Below are 10,181 nucleotides of genomic sequence, written 5' to 3' on the forward strand. Positions count from 1 at the left end.
GACTATGAAAAAGCATCTGACAAAGTTAACCTAGATTTCCTTATTGAAATCCTAGAAAAAAGTAACTTCAACCCCCTTTGGGTAATTTGGATCAAACAAATCACTCATATGGGGTCTGTTGGAGTGAAAATTAATGGTATCGAAGGCAACTACTTTCTTACAGGAAAAGGCCTAAGGCAGGGGGACCCATTGTCCCCTCTACTCTTTAATTTGGTTGTAGATGTCCTGAGCAAGATGCTTTCCAAAGCATCTTACGACAAACTAATTAGTGGGTTATGTTCTGAATTAATCCCCAATGGGGTCATCTGCTTGCAATATGCATATGACACCATCCTCTTCATGGAGAAAAATGAACAGAACACAAATAATATGAAAATGTTCCTCACTTTCTTTGAGCAAGTCTCATGCATGAGAGTTAACTACTCAAAGAGTGAGATCATTCCAATAGAGCTTTCTCCTGAAGAAACACAAACCTTTGCAGATATATTAGGATGTAGAATAGGGACCTTCCCAATAAAATACTTGGGGATTCCTTTACACTATGATAAACTTAGGAGAGACCACTAATAGATAAAATCCTTAAAAGGATGGTTGGATGGAGAGGCAAGCTCTTCTCTTATGCTGCTAGACTGATCTTGATTAAGACTTGCCTAGCCAGTGTCCCCATATACCTCCTCTTTTTTTCAAATTCCCCAAATGGGCTCTTGACATGATCAATAGTCAGATGGCCAATTGTTTGTGGAATGATTTTGAAGGAAATAGGAAAATTCACCTTGCCAATTGGCATCTAGTTTGTATGAGAAAAAAATATGGGGGCTTAGGAGTGCCTAACATCAGAGATGTAAACCTCTACCTCCTTGGGAGCTGGGTAAAAAGATACATCAAAGATAAGGGCAAGCTTTGGAAGCAAATAGTAGATAGGAAATGCATCAACAACTCCCCTAATATATTTGCTAGTAAACCCCAGCACCCCTCTAGATTTTGGCAAGGTGTCATGTGGGCTGCTAAGGCCTTGAAATTTGGATATAAATGGGTGGTAGGAGATGGGAAGAATATCAGATTCTGGGAAGACATCTGGTTTGGTACATCACCCCTCTCAGTCCAATTCTGGCCTTTGTACTCCATATGCCACCAGCAATGCTCAACTATAGCTGAGATCTGGGACAATAATGAGATTAAACTCACTTTTAGAAGGGTTTTTACACCTGCTATGATGGAGCAATGGTATGCCCTAGAACAAATCATTGGGAGCACTCTGCTTCAAGAGGGGGTGATTCACTTGTTTGGCAATATGAAGCTAAAGGGGAATACACTACTGGCTCCCCTTATAGCATCATAAATTTCAGGGGGGTCCAACCTGTTTATATCCCTACGGTGTCGTCAATAAAAATCCCACCTAGAGTCCAGGTCTTTTTATGGATGTTCTCCCACAACAAATTGATGACTAAAGACAACCTAGCCAAGAGAGGTATAGAAAAATCTCCAGAGTGTGTGTATTCTCTGAAAAAGAATCCATTACACACTTATTCTTTGAATGTGTGGTGGCCAATCAAATCTGGGCAAGGGTCTCAGATTTTTTGGGTATAAAAATAGGAACTAATTACTTGTCCATTGCTAGATTTTGGTCTGCTAATAAGAAGCATATTCCTCTAAATTCAGCCTGTGCATGTGTTCTATGGAATATGTGGAAAAATAGGAATTCACATGTCTTTAAGAATGCTATATGGACTGATATGAAACAGGTTTGGAGGAGAATGCTAGGACATGTCAGGAGATGGCTGATCTTGTTCGAAGGACCTGCCTTGGCAAAGATGGAGACATTTGTTTAGAAAATCTCCTCCATCCTAGAAGCTCCTTTCCAAATTATGACAGGGTAGCTGTTGGTGAGAAGAGCACTGAAGGTGGCTTCAATCACTCCCTCCTTCTCTCTCTCCTAAAGATCAATGGCGCTCCAAAACCAGAGGATCCAAACTATCAAATCTCTCCACCAAGAAGCCCTCTCACGAGCACCTGCAAGACGACGCTGCTCAGCTCGGTCACCCCTCTAGAGCTGGGTGGATCACTAGTAAAACCATGGAAAAAGCTCAAGAGTGTGCCTATGACGGTCACGGTGAAGGAGACGACACCACTGGGGCTTGCCTAGCGCGCTATGCGACGCTGGGGGTAAAAGCATGGAGGAAAGGGACAAAACTTCAGTTTGAGCAGAGAAGAGAAGGCATGGCTATTACAAATTTGGGCAGAAGTTTGTAATAGGATTAAAATATCGTTCTAAACCTTTAAGTTTAGAGCTGATCTTGCTGATTGATCGGCTGATCAGCGTTTTCTTTCTTTATTCTCTAGTTTGTCGGTGGACATGCAAGGCATGCTTGTTTTTGGTGTTACTTTCCTGGTCTCATATATAAAATGGAGTCGGGGGGCTCAAAATCCCAATTTTCTCAAAAAAAATTAAAAAGTATATCATCACAACCATTCATTTCATCTATTTTCAATCAAGTAAAACCACAACAAATACAGTATAATGAAGTATGCCAAGCAAGGTGTAATCACAAAAAACGGCTCTGCGTACCGACTGAATCACAGCCACAGGTTCGTATCAAATGTGAGATGTCCTACAACTCGTTGTTGGCACAATGTAGCATCTCCGGTCAACACTTGTGGCCACAGGAGCCGTGGCATCAGGCCCAAGAAAATAAATTATAAAGCATCCCAAAAGTCCCTGAGAGACCCGTTTAAAATCCCGTGCACAGCTAAATCAAGCAGGTGCAAATGGGTACCACTGATACAGGGATGGACACTTGCAACAGCAGAGAAGCAGCTGTTGTTTACAGTGTAATACGACACTTCTTAGTCCAGGGAGACGGAATTGGGTGGAACAAGGCAATGCTCACTGGAAAGATAAGTCAGTTTTGGTTTGAAGGCTCACGGTGACAGCAGCCACCACTGCCGAAAACCTATATGGATAATCATCGCATCAAAAATAACTTTTTGACCACAACCAACATTAAAAAAATCTCTTTGCGTGATATTCCGTCGGAAAGGGCCCGGAAAATCATGGAGTAATCAGACCCGGGTGAGTTGAAAGCCGACTAGGATTTCAATCTAGCAAGATGGCAAGATGATTTGCCGATTGGCTGGAATGGTGAGTTACTAAATCCAGACAAGAAGTTGATCTTGCAAGAAACACTGAACAAACATTCAAATCGATCGCTGCATCAGGTTTTTCTGCACATGGGCTAGCCTTACCCAACAAAAATCTAGCACAAACGTTTTGTGAAGGAAATTCATTAATAAGTTCGTATAACATCGACAGGGATAGGGTTGAACAGTGAAAAAATGGCACCTAAGAGAATTTCGTGTTGTAGTTCCATGTAATTAAACCGAAGTCATTGCATTGGAATTGTTTGACTAAGTATAATTACATTGCATTTGATTTGGCATCTGTCAGCATCTTACCTCAGTAACTTGCCTTGTTTCTTTTTCTTGATTTTGATCTAGTGATACCAGATAAACACATCCAAAGCCAATGAAAGATAACTATATTCAAATAACAAAACTAATACCAAGATATGAGCGACCAAATCACCAAAAAAAAAAGACAAACCAGCCTCGACAGCATCAAAGATATGTATGGGCAAGTTGAATGCACAAACCATCTCGAATAATGGTCTGTGATGACATGGCACCATTAACACGGGATTACTGTAGCTTAATAAACAAGGTGTTACACCTTCTTCACAAGCTTTAAGACTTGCTCGCACACCCTCCGAAAGTAACAAGATAAGGTTGTTTGAGAATGAATCCCTTACTCTTGTGCTTGGAAAGATAATCTTCTCAACACTCAAACTCTCAAGATTTGGCTATGGATTTGGAGAACGTTTGAGTGGATTCCCTTTGAAGTTAACACAATGAGGTGGAGTTCTCTATTAGAACAAATGACAGGAGTGTTGTTTGCTTTGAGTTGAACTAGTGGGATATGTGGTGGTGCCTTTATACACATCTCGAAAGGCTTTGACTAGTTTTGCTCGATAGCTCCGAGTTGAAAAAAAAGTGTAAACTTTAGGTTGCATTGATAGGTCTAAATGAATCCGATGGTTTTGCTTGCGATTTTCTACATGATGATAGAAGGTTTGCTATGTTGCTTCGGTGGCTCTGAATGGAATGTTGGAGGCTTCGATTAAACTAGGGTTTGAAACAACAGCTATATTTTGTTATATCGGTGGCTCCGAGTGAAAATGGTTCGATGGCACCGAATGAAGTTGATTAAGTTGGTATAGTAGAAATTCTTCAAGGAGTTTTGGAGTTGATCTTTACGCACATGGATAAAGAGCTCATTGTCATATCCTCATTCCCATTTGATAGTATCAACATGCCTATGGACTCAATGTGATCCTGGACTAAAAGGAAAATGAAGAATCATTTGGCATGTCCAACACTTGTGTTTAAACTTTTTTAGGGATCACCTTTCATTCCTACGATGTTCATAGAAAGATTTTCTCCTGTGATATACTTGAAGTACAATTAGTACTCCAAGATATATTGGCACGAATTATCAAACGTTCCGGGCGTGGGAGCCTAGGCTTGACAGGATTAGCAATGGCTAGTGCAATCGCCCATCGGGCTAGGGACCGCCAACTTAGGTTAATACGTGGTGTCAATTATGTTGCGCTTCACCCCAAAAAAACATGTATGTTGTGCTGTTAAAGTTGGACCCTCTCTTGTCAAATTGTATCTTGTTGGAAAGGCTAAGTGTCACACAATCAATAAAAATATTCTCATAGTCATATCATTTAGCATTTTTATTTATAAAACATCAAATATGGATAATAGATATATTCTCTAGAAATAAAATTGTCTTAAAGCGTCTCCAAGATAATGTAAAATAGCACTCGTAACCAAAATAATATATCATTTGGGACACTCCCGGCCAAAAAATGATTACAAATGCACAATACATGGTACAAAAAAGTTTACATTTTGTTAACCAACATGTGGTTCGATGGTTAGAGGGCAGCGGCATTCTTAGCCCACCAAGGTTCAAGTCTTAGTGGAGGAGACGTTCTCGTCGACAATGAGGCGTCTACGACGACTTCGTAAATCTCAAGATAGTATGCAGGATCAGTCTCTCGAAGGTGCTCATAATAGTAGGGTGCGCCTGTGTGCATTCATATAGGTGAGTGTATGCGTGTATGCATAAGCGCTTGCGTCTCTACTATGTTAAAAAAATACATTTCACCCAAAAGTTTGCTAAAAGTGTTCATATTTACCACCTCTAGCGGCCGCCCTAAAATAAGAAACGCCTCGACACACCCCGCAAAAAAAATTAAAGAAACGCCTTAGGAATCCAACCACCCGCAAAATTTTCCCTTGCCCGACCATCGCAACCCCACGTCGATTCCGACAGATTGTTGTCGCCGCATGCCGCCGCCGCGACTTCGTCGGTCGTCCCTAGCCCTGCGGCCACCCGACAGCTTGGTACGTCCGTCGCGTCCCGGTGATAGCCACACCCAATTCTAGCCGTTCCTCACCCCACCGCAGCAAAACCACCACCGCCCATCGACATAGATCGCCGCCACGACCACCACCGAGCTATCGATGCTCACCTGGAAGATACCAACACCATTCCTTGCTATACCGGCGACCATCTCGGCCCAACGACCTCAACCGGCCAAAATCAAACTGACGCCCAACAAGTGCGCATCCTTTCCTCCCCAACATCAGATCGCATGTTTCTTTTTTTTTTCTAATTTTCGGGGCACCAACTCATCCAGAAAAGCAGAAACATTTGTTATACGCAAAAATCATCTCTCCTTGCCTAAAACCATTTTTAACGCATAATTTTTTTCTGCCATTTTGTCGAGCATGCTCTTAGCTCACCTTGCTTCACCTAAAACACTTCCTCCAATCCATATAAAATTATACTCCCTCCATCCCAAAATAAATATATCTATCTTAATACAACTTTGTGCAGTGGATCTCACCCGTCAAGAGGGCTTTCAAGAGGTCTATTTTCAGTTGGACTATGTGTCCGTTATTAATTCTTCAACTATGGATCTACATATTCTAGCTAGATCTTGTGAGTCCTCTAATGACTATTTTTCATGTAACTCCGGATTGTATCTTGAGGCACTCATTCTTAATTATCCTTGATCAATAAAGCAAGATATTGCCTAAAAATTTTGTACTATAGTTAGTACAAAGTCTAGACACCTATTAAGACGAGGGGAGTAGTAAAAACACAAATAATATAGATCAGGGGGGTGAACAAATTAATTTGTTGTGAGACATAAACACATAGGAACATCCCAGTTTTACAAATATAAAAGACACAACACTTCAAATTTACATGTAGAATTTCACAATAAAAAAGTGTAAAATTATTAAACAACAAAGAAACTGTAGCCTCGTGTCCTTAAAAAAAGATGGCTCGCATGGCCTCCCATGATTCCCAACTCAGAAATTGAATTATTAATAAAATTGAAAAAATGTGTAAATTCCCTTATCATCGCCATCGCATCTGGCTGAGTTCTCTGGATAGTTCCATCTTACAAAAGAATGGCTTCTGGTCGTCTGAACAGTCCAGCTGGGCATGGCTGAGAGATCCATGCAATTAGTAGCATCAACTAAAATTCAGCTCGGTTGAATTATCGCGTCTTGGATCGTTTATTAAGTTTCAGAAGCATATGTTCCAAAGAGGAACAACAGTCACAAAACACATTCAACGGAAGAGGGATGCACAGACTGCAGACAGTAGGTTCTCAAGCCGCTGTCTGGAGACCTCTTGTCGTAGTAAACAAGGACTAAGCACTTTTTTCCCTCTTTGCAAATATTGGTCGACAATCAGAAGGTGGGGAAATCGGCTTGGCTCAGACATCAAGAAAGGAATTAGCAGCATTAGCTCTCAAGCCAGGCAGGACTAAAGCTCTTAGACGGCATCTGTGAATGTTAAACAAGCCTTAGTTATATCATCACAGACGAGCCCATTTTTGCAGCTCTGATCGACGGAAGAGATGGCGATTCCCCTCGCCACGACCACCTCCACCTACCGCCACCACCACTGCTGCCGCTGGGCACCCCTGCACCTGCCACCACCATCACCACCGCCGCTACGCGCACGCCCGCCGCCGCTCCCATACTCTCAGTAGCGCCTCCCCGCAAGGCCGCGGACGATGAGGCGTCTCAGATACACGGATCTGGGCGTCCCCGCGTGCGAAGGGAGGATCTCAGCAGAGGAGAAGGAGATGGAAGAGGGCCACCGCACGAGGATGGAGAGGACGATGTGAAGGCCAGGGCGCAGGGACACCCCGAGGAAGCTGGTGACGCGGAATTGTGTGGAAGCGACGGCGGAGGAGTTGGCCCGGATGATCCCCATGGATTCCTCCTCTCCAGAAGAGGTAATTTCCTGGGCAAAAGCGGAGATGCACTCGCACCTCCCGGAGCAGAGGGCGAAGTGGCGAGCGTTTTGGTCTCTGCAGAATTGAGCTCGACGTCGAGGAGCTGTGTCTCCACCCCACCATTGGAGCAGAGGATTGCGGTCTCACTGGATACAAAGCATCTGAGGTTTGAATTCGCCACTCCTCTCCGATGGGCAGGAGACCAGAAGACAGCTCGACGCTGCCTCGAATTCGGTGCAGAAATCAATCCTCTTGGCCATCCAAAAATGGTTCGTAGTCGCCGTTCTCTGAAGCCGATCACTACGGGCAATTGTGGGGGCCTCTCAATCCCGATCCCCCTCCCATCCTTGTCTGGATCAGGAGAGACTTAAACCTAGCCCGCTCGTTCGCCGCCGCCGACTGCCACCCGGCCTCGGGGGGCGATCCCACCATCCTACTACACCCATCATCCTTAAAGGCATAGATCTGAAGCTGCGTGAAGAAATCAGAATCATGGCGGAAGCGCAAGGGAGAGGGCGTGGCCGCGAGAGGGGAGGAAACCCTAGAAACAACAAATAGGGAGGCCAAACATCGGGGGATTTGGAGCTCCACCCCCAGGTAATTGGCCCAAGTTTGATTCTCAATATGGACCTCCCCCCCTCAATTTCAATTTGGCTTTGAATTCCCTGGAGGCCCCCCAGATCCCACCCCCATGGTATCCAAGTGGATACTTCCCTCCTCCACAGATGAACTAGTGGAGAGGTCCTCCTGGTTCTTGGGGTGGTGGACAGAATCCAGAAGCAGGTTCATCTGACAGGCAATTTGACAACCAACAACAGAAGGGGCAACTGGGGCAGAATCTTGGGAAGCAGGGCAATCAAGTTTTTGATCAGAAGCAGCAAAACTCAGTATAGGAGCAAGGATTCAGTACTTCTGTGGGTGGCAACCAACAGAAGAAGGGAAGAAACATGAACAAGGCAAAGCAACCTGTCAACAAGTTTGATGAGCTGAATGCTACAGAATATGCAGATGTCATCTGCAATAGTTATGAGGAGCCTGGACACCACAAGACCAACTGCCCCAAGCCACCTGCCTGTTACATCTGTAAAGTGGTGACACATAAGGTAGAGGACTACCCAGTGAGAAAGAAGCCAAGGAACCCAACAAAATTTGTTGGCAGTGGAGCCCCCGGGCTTGAATATCACCAAATTGATGTCCCTAGTGTGAATGAACAACACACTAGAACTAAGAGGAATATAGGAATGGTCTTTGTGGAATCAGGACAGGTTACAAAGAAGGAGCTAGCTCACAATTTCTTTCTGATTTACAAAACCAATTGGCCATGGCAGATAAGGGTGCTTGATGATTGGACTTTCTTGGTAAAGTTTCCTCCTCATATCCCAGTAGAAAGTGTGGCTAGATATCCTCTCTTTAGCCTGCCTGAGATAGAAGGAGTCACAATGAATGTGGAAGTGTGGAAAGGAACCCTAGAACACCATAGTGAATTGCAGAAGGTTTGGCTTCAACTGGATGGGGTTGCACCAGCCTGGGCTGAGTGGGCAGTCTTGAAGCAGTTTGCATCTGTTTTGGGGACCCTGATTGATGTTGATTGGCAAGGAAACTTCAAATCATTCTTCGAGGTAGTCAGAATCAAGATGAAATGCAAGGATCATACAAAAATCCCCCCTGAAAGGCTGTTTGGCATAGGAGACAAACTGTTCAGGATTGGTATCATTGTAGAACCACCAGAAGAAGACCTAGAAATGGATGATCTGTTAGAAGACGAACTAACTAACAAAGCAAATGGCAACAAGCTGGACAAATCCAAAAAGGAGGAATAAAATACCAATAGAGAAAAGGGAAACATTGGAGGAGGATCCACTCCCTCCCTCCAAAGCAACAAATCTGCTAACAGCACCTCAAGCCAGAACTCCAAACAGAAAGTGTTTGACTATCTCAAGCAGCTACAAGACCCACGTGGTATGGAGCAGAGCTACAACATCTTGCAAGGGATGGAACTAGAAGAGGATGAGGATGAGATGGAAGACCTGCTAACTGAAGATGGTGAAGCTATAGCTGGAGATGAAGAAGAGGTGATTTTCAGTCCTCGGCTCAACCCAGGAAATGCTTTCAGCTCTCAGCCTTCACATGATGAACAGTGGCGCAACATGAGACCAAAGAAGGGAAAAGCAAATGGGGCCCAGTACAGGCATTCAGGAAGAACAATAGGGTTGAAGTGGGGGGCAGATCCATGTTGGAAATTGTAGTCAATACCAAGAAAGTGCGGAATTTGGAAGTCTCGAAGAAAGACATTCAATGTACCATTGTTAAAAACTCTTTTGAGCTCTTTAGTAACCCTAATTTCCTTGAAGTAGCTGAGAAAATAGGGATAGAGATAGATACTAGCTACAATGTTCCTGTAGAAACTAGCTCTGGCAATTCTCTGCCTTTGTCTGAAGGACAAAATGCAGAAAAAACTAGTCAAAATAATTCTGAATTGCACAATGGTACTGCTGATAAACAAAAGAGCAAGATAGATAATAAAAATAGTTTGTATCAAGTAGAGGAGAGGCCCGAAGGGCCCCTAGATATCACTAGCTTAATTGACTACCCTAGACTCACAAAAACCTCTTCAGCAAAGGGACCTGAAGGGTCCCTACCCAAGAAAACCTCATAAACCAATGTATTTCACCTGATACCCCCTCAGGATTGAATATAATCCCCTGTGGGCACATGGACCAGAGTGTGTTGTGGAGTCTAGTCTCCAAAAAAGGGCGGGGCAAGCACCCTAGGAAACGCATGATGCAATGA

At 43.8% G+C, this 10,181-nt stretch overlaps 1 non-coding gene and 1 pseudogene across 1 annotated transcript; both read right to left on the reverse strand.

Moving 5' to 3' along the window:
* Positions 1-2,535: 2,535 nt before the first annotated feature.
* On the reverse strand, positions 2,536-2,682 carry LOC123038539 (small nucleolar RNA snoR2/U65). Its single transcript, XR_006417922.1, has one exon. It is a non-coding gene; the product is annotated as a small nucleolar RNA snoR2/U65 (small nucleolar RNA).
* Positions 2,683-2,712: 30 nt separating this feature from the next.
* LOC123038510 (uncharacterized) lies at positions 2,713-2,859 on the reverse strand (annotated as a pseudogene).
* Between the last annotated feature and the right edge of the window lie 7,322 nt (positions 2,860-10,181).

Source organism: Triticum aestivum, chromosome 2A, assembly GCF_018294505.1.
Source record: "Triticum aestivum cultivar Chinese Spring chromosome 2A, IWGSC CS RefSeq v2.1, whole genome shotgun sequence".
In the NCBI taxonomy this organism is placed as follows: Eukaryota; Viridiplantae; Streptophyta; class Magnoliopsida; order Poales; family Poaceae; genus Triticum; species Triticum aestivum.